This window comes from Sphaerodactylus townsendi, linkage group LG03, assembly GCF_021028975.2.
Source record: "Sphaerodactylus townsendi isolate TG3544 linkage group LG03, MPM_Stown_v2.3, whole genome shotgun sequence".
NCBI lineage: Eukaryota > Metazoa > Chordata > Lepidosauria > Squamata > Sphaerodactylidae > Sphaerodactylus > Sphaerodactylus townsendi.
In genome coordinates, this window is record NC_059427.1 from 161,641,214 (window position 1) to 161,663,512 (window position 22,299).

Here is a 22,299-nt window from a genome sequence, read left to right on the forward strand (position 1 = left end):
AATGCGTACACACCCCTATCCCCTTTTCTGTCCTTGTACATTGAAATGAGAGAGTTAACCTACTATTCCAAGTGGGTAATTACTGTGTTGATTGGTGTTAACCAAGAGGGGCTGGGATCAACGCAGGTTCTCCTGCCACCAGTTTCGAGAGGGTTACCTAATTATTTTGTGTGTGCCGAGTCAGGGTTTACCCTAATTGGAGTCTCTGCTTTTCCGTTAGAGGGAATTCCATTAGGTCCAAAAATCCATAAAAGTCCTGTTGTTTCCTATGGCTTGGCTGAAGTTGGCCCGAAGGTAGAAAACGGGATAATTCTCCCTGTTGGGCTGTTTTAAAAACATGTTTTAGAACTACGGTAAAGTTCCTTGTTCAAGGAAAGTATCCTTCTTTTGATTTCTAGAAACAAAATTAAGTATTTGAAAGTATTAAGTATTTGACAGGCAGTCAGTTAAGAGGAGAAGTAGTTGTTTCTGTTGGCAGTAGATGATAGGACTTGCCATAATGAGTTTAAATTATGGACAGAAAGATACCAGCTGGAAATTAGGAACTTTTTTTTTACAGTAAGAGTTTTTTTTACAGTAACAGAGAAATTGTTAATGCCCCGCCCCTGGAATGCCCGGCCATGCCCCCGTTGTGCCCCGCCCAGCCCCACTGGCACTACACCACTGTTTGAATCCCACCACCATGGGAACCTGTTACTAAAATGTTTGGATCCCACCACTGGACTGTTAACTATAGAGCACCTCACAGAATGGTGAAATGGAGGGCACTGAGGCCTGAGCAGGGCTTCTGGAAGGGAAGAAGTTGGACGCAGTCCTTTGGGACAGCTCACATTACTTTGTCGTCTTGCCCCATAGTCTGAATTCCTCCTCCTCCTCCTCCTCTCCTTGTCTGACAAGACTGATGAACATAGCATCCCAGATTATGCAGCCACATGCCCGAACCTGTTCAGGAAACACCTTTCCTATGTGGCAAATCTGTAAAAGCCGCTTTGGTGTCAACATTTGGGTTTTCTCACTGCAGAAAGCGTGTGTGTGTTGTCAAATCACAGCTGACTCATGGTGACCCCGTGGCGTTTTCAAGACAAGAGACATTCAAAGGTGGTTTGAGGAGGCTGGGAGGGTTCCTACCGGCTCAAGATCACACAGCAAGCTTTATGAGGGGGAGTGCAGAATCAAACCCGGCTCTTCAGATGAGAGTCTGCCACTCTTAAGCGTGACTCCCCGCTGGTGCAGAAGGAAAGTAGGAATGCAGAGTGAAGAGAGTTTGAATATGGGATACACTGTTTAGCCAAAGAGTCCCTCTATTACAGCGATGGCGAACCTTTTCAAGACCGAGTGCCCAAATTGCAACCCCAAACCCACTTATTTATTGCCAAGTGCCAACATGGCAATTTAACCTGAATACTGAGGTTTTCGTTTAGAAAAAACGGCTCTGAGGCGTGCGTTACTCAGGAGTAAGCTTGGTGGTAGTTGATGGCTTTGCTTTGAAGCAACCATGCAACTCTTCGAATGGGTGAATCACGACCCTAGGAGGATTTACTCAGAAGCAGGCCACATTACCAGCAAGCGGGCTTACTCCCAGGTAAAGGATCGCACTTTAGTTCTTCACATGAAAATCAGTGGGGCTTAACAGCGCTTAACAGGGTTACCTACACTGCTTCCCCAAAACTAGGTCTTAGGTTTAATGCTAATAATCAAGCTTAGTGGCCCAGGCCAGTCTAGATGTGTGTGTGGGGGGGGGGCACTCTGTTTGCACGTGCCCACAGAAAGGGCTCTGAGTGCCACCTCTGGCACCTGTGCCATAGGTTCACCATCACTGCTCTGTTATATGACACCCCTTTGCAATGGAGGTTCTTTTCTTTGCAATCTACTTTACTCTGGAAGAGACAGATAATTGAAGTAGACGAGGAGTTGGTACATAGAAGAAGAGTTGGTATGTATGTATGCCTGACTTTTTTCTACATTTAAGGAGTCTCAAAGCAGCTCACAGTCACCTTTACTCCCTCCCCCCACCCACAACAGGACCTTGTGAGGTCAGTGGGGCTCCCTTGAGCACCAATGTTGATCTAATTGTTATGGAATATGGGGGGGGGTGGTGGTGGTGGTGGTTAGAACCACAAAGGGAAATTCTTTTTAAATGAAAGGGCCTTGGTGTTGCTGAGCATATTGACCAACTAGGAGACAGGTGATGTGAAATAAAGAGGAAGGAGGTGCTGTGTGGTTTCCGGGCCGTATGGCCGTGTTCTAGCAGCATTCTCTCCTGACGTTTTGCCTGCATCTGTGGCTGGCATCTTCAGAGGATCTGATAGTAGGAAAGCAAGTGGAGTATATATACCTGTTGGGGTATCCAGAGTGGGGGAAAGAACCATTGTCTGTTAACAAATAAAGGGTGCAATTAGCAAGCTATTTTTACATGCACCCTTTATTTGTTAATTGCACCCTTTACTTGTTAAGACAATGGTTCTTTCCCCCACCCTAGACACTCCAACATATATATACTCCATATATATACTCCACTTGCTTTCCTACTATCAGATCCTCTGAAGATGCCAGCCCCTGGGCTCTCTGTCTCTCCACTTGCTTTCCTACCTATCCAGTCATCCTCTGAAAGATACAAGCCACAGATGCAAATGAAGCGATCAGGAGAGATATACTTAACTAGAACCACCCAGCCATACAGCCCGGAAACCACACAGCACCCCAGTTATTCAGGCCGTGACAATACAAAGAGGAAGGAGTTTAGAGAGTTTTAGGAGGATGGGAAAGAATGAGAGGGGCCCACTATGCTTGGGGACCAGATGAGCCCCTCCCCCACCTCTTGCTGTCCTCTAACAAAGCAATCACTTACCCCTTCCTGTGGAGAACAGCTGTGTTGGGGCACAAACTGGCTAGACTCAGCCTTTTAGGTATCTTGGATTATTCTTCTCTGGCACTGCCCACCATTGTGCAAGTATTTCCCCATCTTGGGACAAATGTGCTTCCCGTTGTTTCCACATCTCTAGCAAACCTGCACGGCTCTGACTAAGTGAAGGTGAGTCGCCCAGCTCTGCTACACTGAGGAATTCCCAGGTGCTCTAAGCAGAGATTTGGCTATTTTTTTTTGACATGTGGCAGATTGCTGGCTTCAGGAAGCATCCACCAAAGAACAGGCACAAAAGAGAGATGAATCAGACCTGCAGCCAGTCAATGGTGTGATGTCATTTATTATTATTTCTGTTACTTCCTTGTACATGCCCAAAACCGCTCTACTCCCAAGGCAGTAACAATAAGCTCTCTGGTTTTGTTGGTTTGTACTGTATTGTTTTGCTGAAGGCCTTTCCCAATTGGGGAGAGTAATCACATTTCTTCCTATCGTATGTTGTCGACCAGTAGCAAAATATGTGGGCTCTTTAAAAAATGCGCCATACTTGGCCTGGCAGTTCGCCTGTATACAGCCTCGATGCAGATGGCCCAGCTATTACTGTGTTTCCCCGAATATAAGACAGTGTCTTATATTAATTTTTGCTCCCAAAGATGCGCTATGTCTTATTTTCAGGGGATGTCTTATTTTTCTGTGTTCTGTTCGTCGGGTGTGCTTCCAAACAAAAACTTTGCTATGTCTTACTTTCGGGGGATGCCTTATATTTCGCACTTCAGCAAAACCTCTGCTACGTCTTATTTTCAGGGGATGTCTTATATTAGAGAACAGGGTATCATCGCTTTGAGGCCATGAGGGCCTCTTTCTCTTTCAGCCTGCCACAAAGTAACTAGCAATAGTGCCTAACTGTTTCTCCTTATCTGCCTTCCTGAGGGAGTAAACTGCCTGTCCCAAAAACAATGTCTCTTTCTCACTGTCCTTGCACATGCTGATATTATGGGAATGTGAGGGTGGGGGAATGCTGGGTTGAGTCAAACTGTAACCTTCATGTATATACCAGGGGCCAGAGAGCCAACCCCCAGTTTCAGCTCTCTGGCCGTTGGGCTGGCACAGTTCCAAATAAAGCTCTTGAACCTTCATTGAGTCTTATTGTTGACTGGAGTAACAGATCCTTACAGTATTAGTGCCTCGCCTTGTAAGTCTAAATCAGGCAAGATACCTTGTCCTTGTAGTTCCTGAAATACTCAAGGTGGAGAGAGAACTGAAGTTTGGCACTGCCAAACAGTGCTGTACTGGGGCTAAGTTGCGCCCAGGGCATGACTGCCTCCCATCCACCCCACCCTCCCGCCCAGCTCTCTGCACCTTCCCCTGCGTCCACTTACAGGAGCCAGGGAGCCAGCAGGGAGGGCAGGGCTTGAGGGGTAGGGCTCAGGTGGCGCCTTGGCGGCAGGCTGGCTCCTGGGCCTTCCGCTGCCAAGCCCTGCCCCCGACCTCCCTGCAAGCTGGCCCCTGCCCTCCCCAGGGAGGCTGGGGGGGCAGGGCTCAGTGACAGGTGGCTCGGGGGGGGGGCACCGCAGTGATAGGCCGACTCCTGCCCTTCCTGGCCTCCCCTGCCTTCAACTATGAGGGGAGAGGGAGAAAAATCTCCCACAATCTACTTCTCCCTGATAGAAGCTGGGTACAAAACCTAATGGAAGGTTTGCTTAGCAGAGCTGAATAATACATGCAGCAGAGTTGTTAAGAAAGTTACTTCTTGAAAGAAAAGAAAAAATGGACAATCCAGAAATGGTTGGAATACATCTGGGAACAAGTGACACTGGAGATTTTCGAAATAATAACAAAAAATGAACTGTGGCAAGATAAACAGAGCGAAATTTCGAAGATATGGACAATATATGCGGACTGGATGAAAGAAGCTGGAGTCAATGAGGAGATATGGGAGAAGAGATTACAAAGAATGAACTTACTGCTGTTTGTTTGATAAAACTATGAAGAAAATACAGGGGGGAGGGGAAAAAGGGGAAAAATGTATTGTTTGAAAACGAATGAAGAAGAGTATTAATATAAAATGAAATATTGAAATGATACAATAAAAAAGGAAGTTACTTCTTTTTATATAGAGTTTTAAAAGATAAAGCAGGCTGCAAAACATATATACAAAAGAAAGCAGTAAAAAACTTGAGTGCATAAGCACTGGCATAAAACATACACAGCAATATTGGAAAGAAGAATCATAAACAGTAACGTGCATGAATAGAGAGAGAGATAGAAATAGTTAGCAGTAGGTAACAGTAGGTAGAAGCCACGCCCCAATTAAGCAGCTGGTAAAGGTCACTTCAATTAGGCAGCTGCTCAGCATTATCCCAAGGACGCCAGTGGTATTGCTCCTACAAAACTTAAACATACATGGATGCCAAATACTCTAACATGGATGCCAAATACTCTTTACAGGAAAAAATAATAATAACATGAAAGGATTGAACAATCAATAAAACAGGTTCATCTTCCCACACAGATCTTCGTGATGCAGACGATTCACAGGCTTGGTGAGAATGCCAGCAACCATTCTCTCTGCCGGGCAGTATTTCAGTTCAATAGTCCCATTCCTTTGCAGGTCTCTTACAAGATGGTACTTATTATCTATATGTTTGACACCTGCATTAACACCTTCCTTCTTAGCAAGACAAATTGCAGATTGATTATCCTCATACACAGTTATAGGATAATTAACAGTGATCCCAAGGTCAACCAACATTTCATAGATCCACTGTAATTCCTGACATCCCTGTGCTGCAGAAATATATTCTGCCTGAGTAGTGGATAAGCTAACTTCATTCTGTTTCTGACTTTCCCAACTTACTCCCCCCCTCCAAGGAGGGCAATACAGCCAGATATAGACTTTCTGTCTTCAAGATCTTCTGCAAAGCTAGCATCTACATAAACCTCTAATTGCATGTTCCCATTTGAAGGCAACCTCAACTTAAAGTTTTGCGTACCCTTTAAGTACCTGGCTAATCTTTTAAGTGCTCCCCAATTCTTTTCCGTAGGACAAGTTGTTTGTCCGGCAGGATGTGAAAGCAATGGCCTTCTGCTGCTTCTGCTCCCGAGCACCTGGTCTGCTAAGGCATTTGCAATCTCAGATCAAGGAGGATCAAGATTGGTAGCAATAGATCGATTTCTCCTCCATAAATCTGTCCAAGCCCCTTTTAAAGCTATCCGGGTTAGTGGCCAAAATCACCATCTCCTGTGGCAGCATATTCCAAACACCAATCACATGCTGTGTGAAGAAGTGTTTCCTTTTATTAGTCCTGATTCTTCCCCCCAGCATTTTCAATGTATGCCCCCTGGTTTTAGTTTTGTGAGGAAGAGAGAAAAATTTCTCTCTGTCAACATTTTCTACCCCATGCATAATTTTATAGACTTCAATCATATCCCCCCTCAAACGTCTCCTCTCCAAACTAAAGAGCCCCAAACACTGCAGCCTCTCCTCATAAGGAAGGTGCTCCAATCCCTCAATTATCCTCATTGCCCTTCTCTGCACATTTTCTATCTCTTCGATATCCTTTTTAAGATGTGGTGACCAGAACTGAACACAGTAGTCCAAGTACGGTTGCACCACTGCTTTATATAAGGGCATGGAAATCTTTGCAGTTTTATTATCAATTCCTTTCCTAATTATCCCCAGCATAGAGTTTTCCTTTTTCACAGCCGCCATGCATTGAGTTGTCATTCCCATAGAATTCTCAGCTAAGACGCCCAAATCCCTTTCCTGGTCTGTGACTGATAGCACTGACCCCTGTAGTGTGTATGTGAAGTTTGGATTTTTTGCCCCTATGTTCATCACTTTACATTTTGCTACATTGAACTGCATTTGCCATTTCTTAGCTCGCTCATCTAATTTCTAAAGGTCCGCTTGGAGCTCTTCGCAATCCTTCGCTAATCCTAACCCTAACCCTACATAATTTGGTATCATCCACAAACTTGGCCCCCACGCTATTCACCCCTACCTCCAGGTCATTTATGAATAGGTTAAAGAGCACTGGTCCCAAAATGGACCCCTAGGGGACACCACTCCTTACATTTCTCCATTGTGAGAACTTCCCATTTACACCTACCCATTGCTTTCTGTTTCTCAACCAGTTTTTAATCCATAGGAGGACTTCCCCTCTTATTCCTTCATTGCTGAGTTTTCTCATTAGTCTCTGGTGAGGAACTTTGTCAAAAGCCTTTTGGAAATCCAAGTAGACAATGTCCCCTGGTTAGTTCCACAATCATCTGCTCCAAGCCACAGTCATTTAGCATATCCAGGAATGCTCTCTCCTTACTATGACCTGAATATGCATTTTTCCAGTTTATGTGGGACTAGTTGAACTCACCCATTACCACTACATTTTTGCTTTTGTTGGCCTCTCTAATTTCTTTTTCCATCTCAGAATCCTCCTGTGCTCTTTGGGCAGGGGGACAATAATATATTTCTAAAATTAGACTATCCTTCTCATCTGGTATTGATATCCACAGTGCTTCTGTAGGAGAATCAGCTCCCCTTACATTGTCTATTTTATGTGACACTATGCTCTCTTTGACGTAGAGGGCAACACCACCCCCAATATGTCCTGTCCTATCCTTCCTGTAGAGACTGTAACCTGGGATAACAGCATCCCACTGGTTCTCCTCATTCCTCCATGTCTCTGTGATGCCCACTATGTCAATGTCCTCCTTCAAAACTGTGTATTCCAGCTCCCACATTTTAGTTCCAAGGCTTCTACTGTTAGCATAGAGACACCTGTGTACCCTGTCTCTTTCCCTAAGCTGGGATGTATGTGCTTTGCCCTCTAGCCCTTTGTATCACTTATCACTTGCACATTGCTATGTTCCACGCTTGTATGTGGGGTTGATGTAGAAAAACCTCCCTCTCTGTGTACATCTCCATAGATACTGTATTCTGAACTGAAGTCATCTCAGCTCCTGTCAGCTTTCCCCCAGGGATCAGTTTAAAAGCTGTTCTGCCACCTTTTTAATGTTGAGCGCCAGCAGCTTGGTTCCTTTTTGGTTAAGATGAAGTCTTGTACAGGCCTGCCTTGTCCCCAAAAGTTCCCCAGTTCCTAACAAATCTGAAACCCTCTGCCTTACACCACCTTCTCATCCATGCATTGAGACCCTGTATCTCTGCTTGCCTAGCTCGTCCTGTGCATGGAACAGGTAGCATTTCTGAGAATGCCACCTTGGGGGTCCTGGACTTCAACCTGTTACCTAGCTAAATTTAGCTTCCAGAACCTCCCGGCTACATTTCCCAAGGTCGTTGGTGCCAATGTGGACCACAACTGCTGATTCCACCCCAGCACTGTCTAACAGCCTATTCAGACAAAGTGTAACATCTGCAACCTTCGCACCAGGCAGGCAAGTCACCATGCGTCATCATGCCTCTCACAAACCCAACTCACTACATTCCTAATGACCGAATTGCCTACTATGAGGAGCCCCCCCTCGAGGGGTATCCTCAGTGCAAGAGGATAGCTGACCACCAGGTAAAGAAGGGGTCCCATCTAAGGGAGAATCTTCCACCACCTCAGACTGGCACCTTTCATCCCCCAGACCCTCATTCTCCATGCGAGATGTCACCTTGGGAGTGAGACCCGGCTGTTAGGTCCCTGAAAGCCCTGTCTGTCACCCTCTCTGCCTCTCTCAGCTTCTCCAGGTCTGCCACCTTGGCTTCAAGAGAACGCACATGTTCCTTGAGTGCCAGGAGCTCATTGGAGCGAGGGCACACCCACGACTTCTGTCCTAGTGGTAAATAGTTATACATGTGACACTCAGTGCAAAACACTGGAAAGCCCCCACCCCCCTTGCTGGCTTCCTGCCTTCATATCTAATTGTGTTTAATTATTCAAATATTTTACTTTTAATGAACACCTCATGCTATACCTGTGGAAGTTTGCTGTCAGTCTGTAAGGATATGCTGATTCGAAATTGGACACTGGGGTTTCCCTATATTGCTACAGTAAGAACAGGGAACTTTTTCGATTAGTGGTTTATTTTTCTTTTGAGGGAGGGGCAAGGTGAATAAGATGGTGCGTGTTTTGTAATTTGGGGGAGGGGAAACAAACTCAGTGTGAGTTTGAAGTGTGAAGGAAACAACGGGAGCTAAGACAGCTAGAGTGAGTTTGAAGGAAGATTCATGATGAAGAGGCAAGAACATCTTTTAGGACACTTGTGAAAGCCTATGAGATGGCGGTGGACACTACGGAAAAAGATGATTTGCAGCTAGCATCACGTCCACAAGCTCACGTCTAGCTCAGTTATTTAGAACTAACAGTAAAGTCCGTTGTATGTATGTGACCTGGGGATTTCCATAGATAACTTGACAGCACTATCAGAACAAGAGATCTATGGTGCTATTATGGACTCCCAAAGGGAGTGCCCACATCCCCCATTGTTTCCAATGGGAGCTAATAGGAGATGGGGGCAACACCTTTGAGGGTCCATAACTTTGGACCCCCTAAACCAAACTTCACCAAATGTGGGTGGTATCATCAATAGGAGCTCACGAAGATACTCTGAAATTTTGGTGCTGCTATCTTAATAATTGCCCCCCTGACAGCAGGCACCCCCTAAATTTCCCCAGATTCTCTTTTTAAATCCACCCCCTTCCTGCCAATGCTTGTTTTCTTTCTTTCTTTTATTAATGCCTAATAAAGGTTGTTGTTGTTGTTGTAAAATCTACCCCCTTTGGCATGGATTTAAAGGGAGAATCTGAGGTTCCCAGTTTAAACATTGAAAGTGATGCTGTTTCAGGATGGGGGAGAATCCACCCCCAAATAGCATCACTTTCAATGTTGTTTAAACTGGGGATCCCAGATTCTCCCTTTAAGGTGGATTTAAAAGGATAATCTGGGCTCCCTAGTTGAAACACCATTGAAAATGATGCTGTTTGGGGGGTGGATTCCAGCATCACTTGTTTAAACTAGGGAGCCCAGCTTCTCCTTTTAAGTCCACCTTAAAGGGAGAATCTGGGCTCCCCAGTTTAAATAACATTGAAAGTGATGCTGTTTCCCCAATTGGGGGGATTGGACACAACACCATAAAATGTTTTCATAGCAGTAATAAAACATTTTGAAAGAGATATTTACTGAAATTGTTTTCAAAAAAAAATATTCTTCTTCTCTGTGTGACATGGCCCATTGCTGTGTCTCCAGATTTGTGAGGTTGGGGCATGTTCTATAATGTAACGATGGTGACTTTAGAAATGGCCTGGTGGAAAAAAAATCATTTGTTTGGTCCTGCGATTGTGTCGGGGAGGGTGGCTGCCCATGGGGGGGCATCAAACTTAGGTTTTGCCCAGGGCTCCAGTTTGCCTAGGTACGCCACTGTTGCAGTGGCCCACCAGGTGCCTTTGGGAGCTCACATGCAGGATGTGAAAGCAATGGCCTTCTGCGGCTGTTGCTCCTGATCACCTGGTCTGTTAAGGCATTTGCAATCTCAGATCAAGGAGGATCAAGATTGGTAGCCATAGATTGACTTCTCCTCCATAAATCTGTCCAGGCCCTTTTTAAAGCTATCCAGGTTAGTGGCCATCACCACCTCCTGTGGCAGCATATTCCAAACACCAATCACATGTTGCGTGAAAAAATGTTTCCTTTTATTAGTCCATATTCTTCCCCCCAGCATTTTCAATATATGCTCCCTAGTTTTAGTATTGTGAAAAAGAGAGAAAAAAGAGTCACAAAGCTATTTTGATTTGCCTCAGGCTAGCTAGCCAGTTTTCCCCTAAATAGTAGCTAGAGCAAGAGTCCCTGGGAAAGATAACAATGCTGTGTGTTAAATGCCATTAAGTCCCTTCCAGTTCGTGGCAACCATGTGCATCAGTGTCCTCTGAAACATCCTATCATCAAGGACATAGGTAAGGGGGGGTTCTCGGGTTCAACCCCCCCATTGCATGTCGGAAGCTCCGCCCCCCGTTTGTGGTTTTTGTATTTTAAAGTGTTTTTTCATTTTTTGGCCTGCACTGCAGGGGGCAAATTTTTAGGCTAGCAGCACCAAAATGTCAGGCTATTGTCAGGTGACACGTCTCATGATACAAGCCAAGTTTGGTGAAGTTTGGTTCAGGGGATCCAAAGTTATGGACTCCCAAAAAGGGTGCCCTATCCCCCATTGTTTCCAATGGGAGATAATAGAAGATGGGGGCTACACCTTTGAAGGTCCATAACTTTGGACCCCCTGAACCAAACTTCACCAAACCTGGGTAGTATCATCAGGAGAGTCTCCTAAAGATACCCTGAAAGTTTGTTGGTGGATGCTTAGCTAAACTCAATTGGACCCCCTTTGGACAGCCAGGAACTCCCCCAAATTCTCCTTCCTTTAGATTTCTCACCTTTTGAATCCAACCCCTTTGGCATGGATTTAAAGGGAGAATCCGAGGTCCCCAGATTAAACCTTGAAAGTGATTCTGTTTCAGGGTGGGGGATAATCCACCCCAAAATAGCATCACTTTCAATGTTGTTTTAACTGGGGACCCCAGATTCTCCCTTTAAGATGGATTTAAAAGGAGAATCTGGTTTCCCTAATTTAAACACCATTGAAAGTGATGCTGTTTGTGGGTGGATTTCAGCATCACAGCAGACACCCGGGGGGGGGGGGCAAACCTCAGGTTTTGCACTAGGCTCCATTTTCCCTAGCTACCCCTCTGCCTGGAGGGGAGGGAGAAGGGACTGCCCGCTACCAGCAATGCACTCAATGTTTATTAGCCACAGGCCATACACATATAAACAGATACTTCAACCATAGCCCCACTCCCCACAGTTTACAAAAATATAAAACACATTGTGAGGATTTTCTCAAGCTTTAGAGTGTAGAAGCACCACAGTTCCAATAGTGTTAAACCACCAAAGCAAGTATCATATATCCACACACAACAGGATCCGATTGTAATTATAAAGGTGTGGTTTTTTTAACCACCTTTATTATAACTTAGCTTGTATGTTTTGAACATCAGTTAAACGTTCTCTGATTTTCGCTGCTAAAAACATGAATATTGCTACTTTAAATGTAACCTCAGGATACACGTCCGCCATCAGAAAGCAAACTTTCTCTTCCTCACTACCTGTCATGCCTGACAGGATATCATAGATATATTTGTTGCGGATAGCAGAGTAAAAAGGGCAATGAAGTGTGTAGTGTATTATGTCATCACTCTGATTTAAACTACATCTGCATACACGTAGCTCTTTTGGTGTTTTAGCATATCTCCCCAGTAATTGTTCTGATTTAAACGTCTGATATCTCAGGGAAGTGAATGATTTCCTAAGGTTTGCTTCCTTGAGATTTGTGAGATATTGTGCATAGCATTTGTTCTTTTTGACAGACTGCCCGCTACCAGCTGGGAGCCCAGCCGAGGGGTGGGCGGGGTGGGCAGGGGAGTCTACCATCTCTGGCCTTGGAGAGCTGCTTTTATAAGCAATAAGGCCAGGGACGGGGCTTGGGGAGGTGTGACCACGCCCCCAGGGCCAGGTGGGGGCGTGGCCTTGCCCCCGAACCCCCCCCATAAAAAATCTATACCTACGTCACTGCCTATCATTAACAGGTCTTGCAAATTAACACTAATGCTAAGAGAAGTTGAAAGCCGCAAGAAAAGGGGAAGCACCAATAGGAGATGGATTAACTTTCTCAAGGAAGCCACCGCCCTCTGTTTGCAAGACCCGAGCAAGGCTGTTAACAACAGGAAGTTCTGGAGATTCTTAATTCATAGGGTCAATAAGTGCCTCCGTGGCATGGGTAAAAGCCCCTTTCAAGTGGTTTCAGGGACAGAGGGAAGCCATTCCCCCTGTTGGGTCAACAGGTGGAAGAACCAGGGGATGTACAAAAATCCAGGGGGTCCTGGGAGGTGATTCAGAAGGCACTAAGGGGGAACACCAACAAGCGGACAAAAAAACGACAGGGGGGTGGAATATGCCCAAGGAGATTTTGCATATATCTGCAACAATCACCTCTAGATTCACCTCTAGATTAGATGACTGTAACTCGCTTTATGCAGGGCTGCCCTGGGGCCTGCTCCAGAAACTTCAGGTGGTCCTGCATGCAGCAGAGAAGTTGCTTACTGGAACATTGTGGTGGGCACACATGCAAAATGTGCTCTGCCAGCTTTCCTGGTTCCAGGTGGAGTACTGGGTCAAGTTAAGGTTTTAGTACGGTTTAGCCCTAAACAGTCTAGCGCCTGTGTGCTTGTAGGACTGTCTCTCCCATTACATCTCCCAAAGGACACTTCAACCACTGAATGGAAATCTGCTTGTGGTCCCCGGCCCAAAGGAAGACCGGCTCGTCTCGACCAGGGCTGGGACATTTTCATCCCTGGCCCTGACCGGGTGGAGCCCTGCCACATCTGATGCCATTTTTCAAGGCCTGAACTGTTCCACCAGGTCTGTGGTTGAGGTGGCAAATTACCATTTCTACCCTCTCCCACCCATCTGACCCACCAATTAATCTTTGATTTGGCCTTCTACTGCCATCTGCATTTGTATTGTATGGTTTTAATCTATTGAATTACTTTTATGAATTGCATGTAGCACACAGTTTCATTGTATATGAAATTATATATTGTAGTACGTGGTTTGTTGTGACTCTATGATTCTATGTGACTCTAAAACAGTGGTTCTCATACTATTGAAAGTACTAACAATGGCGTAGGAGGATTTAGAGCTCGTATATCTAATCTGGAGGAACCGGGTTTGATTCCCAGCTCTGCCGCCTGAGCTGTGGAGGCTTATCTGGGGAATTCAGATTAGCCACACACGCCCGTTGGGTGACCTTGGGCTAGTCACAGCTTCTCGGAGCTCTCTCAGCCCCACCTACCTCACAGGGTGTTTGTTGTGAGGGGGGAAGGGCAAGGAGATTGTCAGCCCCTTTGAGTCTCCTGCAGGAAAGAAAGGGGGGATATAAATCCAAAACTCTTCTTCTTCTTCTTCTCTTCCTAATGCTACGACTCTTTAATACAGTTCCTCATGTTTTTGTGACCCCCCAACCCTAACATTTAGCCATTTTACAGATGGAGAACACTGATGCAGAGAGTCTTAGGCGACCCTTGTGAAAGGGTTGTTCGACCCCCAAAGGGGTCACGACCCACAGTTTGAGAACCACTGCTTTAAAATGCCTGAAAAACTCAAGGCTAAGATCTACACTACAGTTGTTTGCCCAGTAGCCCCCTTAACACAATGGAAATGAAAATGCTGAGATGGACACTTGGCTTGACACTTCTTGACCATGTGCCAAATGATGACATCCTTCAAAGACTAGGAGTAAAAGCAATTAACAAGAAAATGCAGAAAGCCAGACTACGGTGGTATGGCCACGTCATGAGAAGAGAACCAACATCAGGAGCAGCAGTGGCGTAGGAGGTTAAGAGCTCGTGTATCTAATCTGGAGGAACCGGGTTTGATTCCCAGCTCTGCTGCCTGAGCTGTGGAGGCTTATCTGGGGAATTCAGGTTAGCCTGTACACTCCCACACACGCCAGCTGGGTGACCTTGGGCTAGTCACAGCTTCTCGGAGCTCTCTCAGCCCCACCTACCTCACAGGGTGTTTGTTGTGAGGGGGGAAGGGCAAGGAGATTGTCAGCCCCTTTGAGTCTCCTGCAGGAGAGAAAGGGGGGGATATAAATCCAAACTCTTCTCTTCTTCATCATCAATAGCTCAAACGGCACTACATTTGGAGACAGCAGGACGACAACCACGTGGATGGCCAAAGAAAAGATGGATGGACACCGTCAATGAAGACATGCGTGCTGCCAACCTGAGCCCTGCGGATGCACAAAACAGAGACCTGTGGAAACGACAGTTACAGTGCTAACCCCTCCACTGGGAAAATAAGAGCAGTTCTCTTCCACATTCTGCCTCTGCTGATCTTGGCATTAGAGCTTTCAAGCAGCCAGTTAAAACTACTTCTAGTTGCATCACAGTCAGATTCCCCCGAATTCTTCATTAGGGTGGATGCTCAAAAAGGAGGGGGAGGGATTTTTTCAGGCTATGATCTGAAATCCTCTTTGTCAGCATTCTTCTTGACTGTTTTGCTGACTGCAGTGAGCACAGGAGAGTGCAGGGAAGGGAATAAAGGGAAAATGAAGGGACAACCCCCCCCCCTTGTTAGGACTTGACAGTTAGATCACCAAAATCTACTTGACAGCTTGTCCCCCCCCCACAGACTGTGGTGACAGGAAGTCCTGTACTGAAGTTTTGTCATTCAGTATGGTGATGTAGCTATCACCTGGTGTTCCTAGAAAACAGACCACAATAAAGCACGTCCACTTCTGAGGCTGAGTTCTGCGCGCTAATCCCGGAAAGCACGTGTTCAAAGAGCTACTTTTGGGTTGAGACACTGCTAACTGAGTTAGGTGAATCCATAAAAGAAGCCTATAATGGTGTTTGATGATTCACAGACCTGCATCGCGTTAGCAGAGACTGCAAACATGAAGACAAGAACTAAGTACATAGGAGTAAAGTACCAGAATGTTAGAGAGCTAGTACAGAATGGAACTATTCAACTTGCCTATGTTGAGACAGAGCGAAATGTTGCTGATGTGTTTACTAAAGCTGTGTCACAGAATAAGCATCAGACAATGTTAGAACAGCTGAAAGTAATAAAGGTGCTGTCATAGTAGTTTTGGGAAGGGGTGTTAGGACTTGACAGTTAGATCACCGGAAATCTACTTGACAGCTTGGCTGATGCAATCCTCCACCTTTCACCTAGTTTCAGTGGGTGATGCAACCGTGACTAAGCACATCTAGTGTGATTGCATCACTGCTCCCTGATTGGTTGAATGTCTCTATGTATATGCACAGAACAGTTTGGTCTATGCGTGCTTTGGTTATCCAGTTGCTGCGCTGCACTCTGTCAGACTGTTTTGTGCTTTTGGAAACAAGGAATAAAACCCTTCTGTTCTTTGAAGTGAACAACGCCTGGGTTCCTGTGTTTTCTTTTCCTTAACTGCTTCTGCTGTTACCACGACCGCTGCTGAGTAGCTCCTTCTCACCCCTTCCCCTCACAATCCTGATCAATGAAGGAATCAATACTTCAAAATCAGAATGCTCATTTATTGGTGGCAAGCGTAGGGAAGGTGTTGACTTATATCAGTGGTGGCGAACCTATGGCACGGGTGCCAGAGGTGGCACTCAGAGCCCTTTCTGTGGGCACGCGCGCACAGAGTTCATCATGAGATCCCCCCCCCCACACACACACACATCTAGGCTGGCCTGGGCCACTGGACTTAATGTGCGTGCACCTCAGCGAGCAGGGAGGACTCGGTTGGCGGGCCTGGTGCCTGTGCTCCAGGTGGCTGCTGTCCCGGGGGGGTGGGGTGGGGGAAGTGAGGCAGCAGAGATGCTAGAGAGGTGCAGAGTGGCACATGTGGGACTTGCTGGAGGCTACAGCAGGCTGGATCCTGCTTGAGGGAATTATTCGGGTTAAATTGCCACGTTGGCACTTTGTGATAAATAAGTGGATTTTGGGTTGCAATTTGGGCACTCGGTCTCAAAAAGGTTTGCCATCACTGGCTTGTATTGTCAGAATGGAGAACATTAAAATAGGCAAATTATATCCCCCATCATAGATACATCAAGCCTACAACCCCGTCTTCCCTCCCCTCAAGCGGGAAGGTTCTATTTGACACCCACATGCACGCACGTTCCTCATCCAGTGAGAATGGGAATGAAACTTTCACCACAACCCCTTCCCCGCAGCTGCAGCTGCAAAGATAAGGACAATAAGCAATCAGGGGATAGAAACATGGCAGGGCCCTGGTTAAGATACTAGAGGATTATGACACACACACACACCCCATAAGCCCTTGCAGGTTTTCCTCACTTTTCGCTTGCAATCCCCAGCAATAGAATTTTGCATCCGTTCTAAATATACACATTAAAATGTTTATAAAACTGTGATGATCACTTGGTCACACCCACAATGCTCTCTGGAGCAGCAGTGGCAGCAGTGGCGTAGTGGTTAAGAGCAGGAGCACTCTAATCTGGAGGAACCAGGTTTGATTTCCTGCTCTGCTGCTTGAGCTGTGGAGGCTTATCTGGAGAATTCAGATTAGCCTGTGCACTCCCACACGCGCCAGCTGGGTGACCTTGGGCTAGTCACAGTTCTTCTGAGCTCTCTCAGCCCCACCTACCTCACAGGGTGTTGTGAGTGGGGAAGGGGAAGGAGTTTGTAAGCCCCTTTGAGGCTCCCACATGAGAGACAGGGGGAATATAAATCCAACTCTTCTTCTTCTTCTGAAGTCATTTTGCCATAGCAATTTAGGAGATCAGGAGCTCTGCGGTAAAAAGAACCTTTGAGGGCAATACAATCTATGGACATTTTAACTACAGTGCAGGGATTTTCAAAGTAGCTTTGGAGCCAAAGGCACACTAAAGCATGTGAGGGAGAGTGGCCACAAGAGGGCAAACTCGCTTAATCTTTGAACTACATGGTGGCACTTTGGGAGGGCATTCGGTCCTACATGCACTTGTGATTCTGAGCATGCTCACCAGCTGGAATCAGCAGAGAAGCGGCGAGACTGGACACGGTGCTTCGGGTAAGGAAGAACAACTTCTAGCCGCCAGACCTGGCCACTTTGAGGCTGAAGCGGGATGCAGGAGGTTTCTGTGTCTTGCCTTAAACGGTCTAGGTTGCTGCTGAGCTACAGGCAAAAGTGTTCTCTTCCTCATTCCTCATGCACCACCCGGCTTCAGTCTGTGTGGCTGCCCTGAGCCATTTTCTTGTGGGTCTCATAATGGGATTACGTTTTCCCCGCAGGCTACAGGTACTTGTGGGCTAATCAAATGAGTGGCATTCCCCTGTCCCCAGGGGGATTCCCGAACCACCACTTTGCTGTCCCCAAGGCCAAGTGACAATGCTGAATTTAAAAAAGCAATCACGGGAACAAATGCCTGACCCTGGTCGGCGGCCTGGGGGCAGCAGAATGAGGGCCAAGTGACGTAGGTACAGATTTCTTATGGTGTGGGTTCGGTGACTGAGGGCTTTCCAGCTGTTCCATTCCAGGCATTGTTTCAAGCAAGCCGGACATGTAATGGGAGGGGCTTGAACCCGAGAATCTCCCCCCCTTGCCTATGTCCCTGGGGCCAATGTAAAGCGGGACCTTGCCTTGAGCCAATCAAACATGCACTCAGGTGCTTCAGGTAAAAAACCAACAGAAGACCTTCTCAGCTATCGCTTGACAAATCTAGTGTGGGTTTCTCAGAGCTGTGTGGTCTCTCCTCTGGGCTAGGATTAATTGCAAACTAGCACCATAATAGGCAGCTAAGCCAGAGCCCTACTTCGGGACAAAACAAACGGTGACACTGAATTACCAAGAGCAGCTTCAGGGGAGGGACCAAGAGGCTTATTTTCCCCCCCCCCCCACCGCATGGGTAAGAGTAGCCTGGGGTGGGGCGTAATTTTTGGCAGCATGAGGCTAAAAAATTACTACCACCTACCCTTGCCAGAACGGAAATCTGTGTTTAAAAATCTTCTGGAAGTAGTTGCAAAAACAAGCAGCTGAAGGAATAACCAGTTTTTATGCCAGGGACTTTTTCCACCATTGGCAGGTATTTGTGTGCGAAAAGGTAATCAGCAGCTCAGCCCAGGAGCCATAAAATGGGTGGGGTGAGGTTGCCGAGGAAACAGGCCTCATTACCTGTGCTAGTGAGCTTGGCAAAACAAGAGCAACCGCTAAGGAATGCTTTTGTACTCGTACTTTGTACTTGTCTTGTTTCCCTGCCACTTGTGGCACTTGGATTGGGTTGATTTTTTTAAATAATTTCAGATATGTTTGTCCACCTGCTGAAGACCCACTGCCTGCATTGGGTGAACAGTACATGAAAACATACAGGGAAAAAAATCTTATTAGTATTTAAGGTGCCTTCAGACTCTGCTGTTGTGCCCCTGGACTGTTCAATAACAAGACTGTGATTAAATGATTTCCTTTATTGTAAACTAGTGGGCCTGGCCACGCGTTGCTGTGGCTGAGTCTGGTGAAGAGGAAAAGAAAGAAAAGGGGAAGCGAACAGTTCGAACATGTGTCATTGCACAATGATTGCAAGGGAGGGGAAGGGCAAGGGGCTTCTTGCTCCCCTCCCTCTTTCCCGTTCCCTTGCATGGCAACCTGGCCGGTCCCTCCCTAATGTTCCCCTTCCTCTGCTAGGGCGGGTGGGCCATGTGCAGGTGGCTGGTTCTGTCCCTTTCACTCCCTTCCCTTGCAGGCAAATTATGTAGCATAAAACATGCTGGGAGGCATGAGCTATGTTGTGTTCAAATTTCAGAACGTTTGATCCAGCAAACCCCTGGACCCTCTCTCATCTTCCTCTTCCTCCGCTAGAATTGCGTTGGAATACGTGTGCAGATGTGCCGCCCCATCCCTTTCACTCCATAAGAGCGAGGTGGTTTTCAAGGAAGGCTTGGTTGGTTCCCTTGTATAAGAGGTGTTATTTGCTTTGGCCGGGCAGAAGATGGCTGTTGTGCCCGGAACAGAACTGTGGTTCCAACTGTCTGAGTGTGTGGCATGCTTACACAATAACGATGCACAGTTGTGACGTAACTACACAACAGGAGATTATTGGAAACAGTATGGAAACCTGGCATCTTGAGAATCACGATGTTGTGTGAAAATTTCAAAGCAATACGGTTCAGTAGTTTGGGAGATTACCTGTCAAGCAGAAAAGCGCACTGATATGATTTATATATATAGACTAAGCGGGGCCTGCCGCGGCGTTGCTGCAATAACTCAGTCTGGTGAGGTGGAAAAGAGAGAAAAGGGGAAGCCCGAGCGGCAGTACATGTATAGTGCACAATGCTTGCGGGGAGGGAGGGGCAAAGGGGCCTCTGGCTCCCCTCCCTCTCTCCCGTTCCCTTGCATGGCACCCCGCCCCATCCCTCCCCTAACGTTTCCCTTCCTCTGCTAGGGTGGGTAGGCCATGTCTGGTGGCTGACCCTGTCCCTTTCCTCCCCTTCCCTTGCAGAGAATTACCCCTAACTTAAAACACACTGGGAGGCATGAACTCACGTTTATCAGAAGCGTTTGGTCCGGCAAATCCCAGACCCTCCCTCACCTTCTCAACTTTCTCCAGCTAGAATTGGGGTGGAGTCATGTCAATTCTTGCGGGCCCCATCCCTTTCATTCCAGATGGCAGCAATTTTCAAGGAAGGCATGGTTGGTTCTGGAGGGTTTTCCGGCACTGGCGTAATGCCCATTGGGCAAGGTGGGCAGCTGCCCAGGGCATCACCTTGTGGGGGGCATCAAAATGCTAGGTTCGTTTTTGGGTATTTTAGTGGTTTTCCATTTTTGGCCTGCAGGGGGCGCAGCTTTAGGCTGCTTGGCACCAAAATTTCAACGTATCATCAGGAGACTGTCCTTATGCTGCCCCAAGTTTGGTGAGTTTGGTTCAGGGAGTCCCAGTTATGGACTCCCCAAGGGGTGCCTATCCCCATTGTTTCCAATGGGAGCTAATGGGAAGATGGGAATACAGTTTTGATAGTCCATAGCTTTGGCCCCTGAGACAAACTGCACCAAATCCTGGGGAAACATCGATGAACAGTCTCCTGATGAACAAAGGATTTGAGACTGTGCCTTCAGAAATGTGCCCCCCAGCCTGCAACCCCCATTGACAGCAATGCAGAAAACTCAATGCAGAACAAAGATTCCTGGGCAAATTTCGGGATGTTCTTGCAGGGAGGGCATTCTTGGATGTATCAGCACCAAAATGTCAGGGTGTCATCTGGAGACTGTCATGATAACAACCCCAAGGTTTGGTGCAGTTTGGTTCAGGGTTCAGGGGTACCCCATCCCACATTCTTTGCTAAGGGGATGGGGGCTACCTGTAAAGGATTCAATGAATTGATGAGAGGGCAGCCATACAATTGTGACTACATTCCACAGCCGGGCAATGGGCCAGCTTCTCCGGCGGAGACCTTATCTCTGCGAGGGAGATGAGACCAACCGTTCCCATGGGAATCGGGGGAGGGATGGGATGGACAGAAGTTATAACCTGTGTTTCTGGCGGGAGATCTTATTCCTGCCACTCGCATTAATACTTGAGCTTTCTAAGATGTATGCGAATATCCAGCGGTCTTTTAAAAGAGCCTTTTATTTCTGCTTCTGAATTTACCCACATTGTGGCAGGAATCTTAATTCATCTATATTCTAGTGCAGTGGACCTCTGGTATCCACCGGCATAGAGCTTGGATATTTCTGGGGAAGGTCGCGGTAGCCCCAAAGGGCTCCGACCTCGCTTCTGGATCTGGAGGAACGGCGGGAGAGCGGGTCTCGCTGGTGACTCTTTCCCGTCCTCGTATCAATACGAGTCTTCGCTACTCACGTTGGAGCGAGGCGTGAAAGGCGACCATAGGGACTTACATGGATTTGGAGCTGTCTATGGATCGGCCTGTGGTCCGGATATCTACCGTTTTAAATTATGGATTACAAACCTCAGATGCAACCTGTCACGGAGGCGGGCCTGACCACCTTTCATCGGCAACCCAGGAGTCCATTGAGCGATTCCTGGACTTCGTATTTTGGTGATGCTCCCAAGAACCACCGTGGCACAGCACTGGGGCCATCCAGGAAGACCGACACTGGGACTAAACCGGGGATTGGGAGGGTATCCGTGCCGTCTTCGATGGACCCTGATCCCGGACCGTGGCTGCACGCAGGGTGCCCGTGAGCCACCCGGTGGGCGATGTCCAGCGTCCAGGCGGCGAGGAGTCGGAGAAAGCCTGCACTCCCAGCCGGATCTGTTCCTCTCCCATCCCGAAGAGAGCTGGGATGAGGAAGTGGGCGACTGCGAGGAATGCCAGAAGCATGGGCCGTGAGCGCCAGCTATGGGAAGAGGCAGGAACAGCTGCAGCAAGAGCGTGAAAACCTCTGCTGAAGGGCCGGGGAACAGCAGGCGCCAAAGAAGTCCAACTTCGGGTGGACCGTGCCAAAGAAATTACGCGGCAATATCGCCAGAATCTATCAGTCAACGATGCGTCCTGGAACACTCCAAACTGAACTACAAGCGTCGGCGAAAGTGTTCAGGCCGCTAACGTGCACAAAGGGAACACTGCGGCTGTTCCAGCGGGACGAACTGGCTAAGAATTGGAGCGGAGAAAGCAGCGTCGCGCAGGGATGCATTGACTGCAAGGAGAAGCTGGCTGCGGAGAACTGAAGAAGCAGCAGACCAGGACAGCGCCCAAGTTGGAATCCTAAGCTGTATCACCCGAATTTACAGCCTTGGCCAGAGAGGCGGCAGCTGCTGGGTCAACCTTCAGGGGACAGGCTCCCCACCCGGAACACCAGCGGCACCGGCGTTGATACCTCCACCCGATTCCGGCCCCCTGCGCAACCCGCTGCCTCAAGCCGCTCACCCTGCTTTAACCGCCCTTCAGTGCGGGAGCGATGGAGAGGGGTTACTACAGACCTCCAATACCTGCCCACGTTTT

The 22,299-nt window shown here is 47.4% G+C and overlaps 1 protein-coding gene across 2 annotated transcripts in view; it reads left to right on the plus strand.

Moving 5' to 3' along the window:
* Positions 1-17,317: 17,317 nt before the first annotated feature.
* The window catches only part of LOC125429351 (ultra-long-chain fatty acid omega-hydroxylase), a 60,085-nt gene continuing 55,103 nt past the window's right edge, over positions 17,318-22,299 (plus strand). For both annotated transcript variants that reach the window (XM_048490401.1, XM_048490403.1), the window contains exon 1: positions 17,318-17,416. The gene's annotated coding sequence lies outside the window, so the exon portion shown is untranslated. The remainder of the gene's footprint in view (positions 17,417-22,299) is intronic.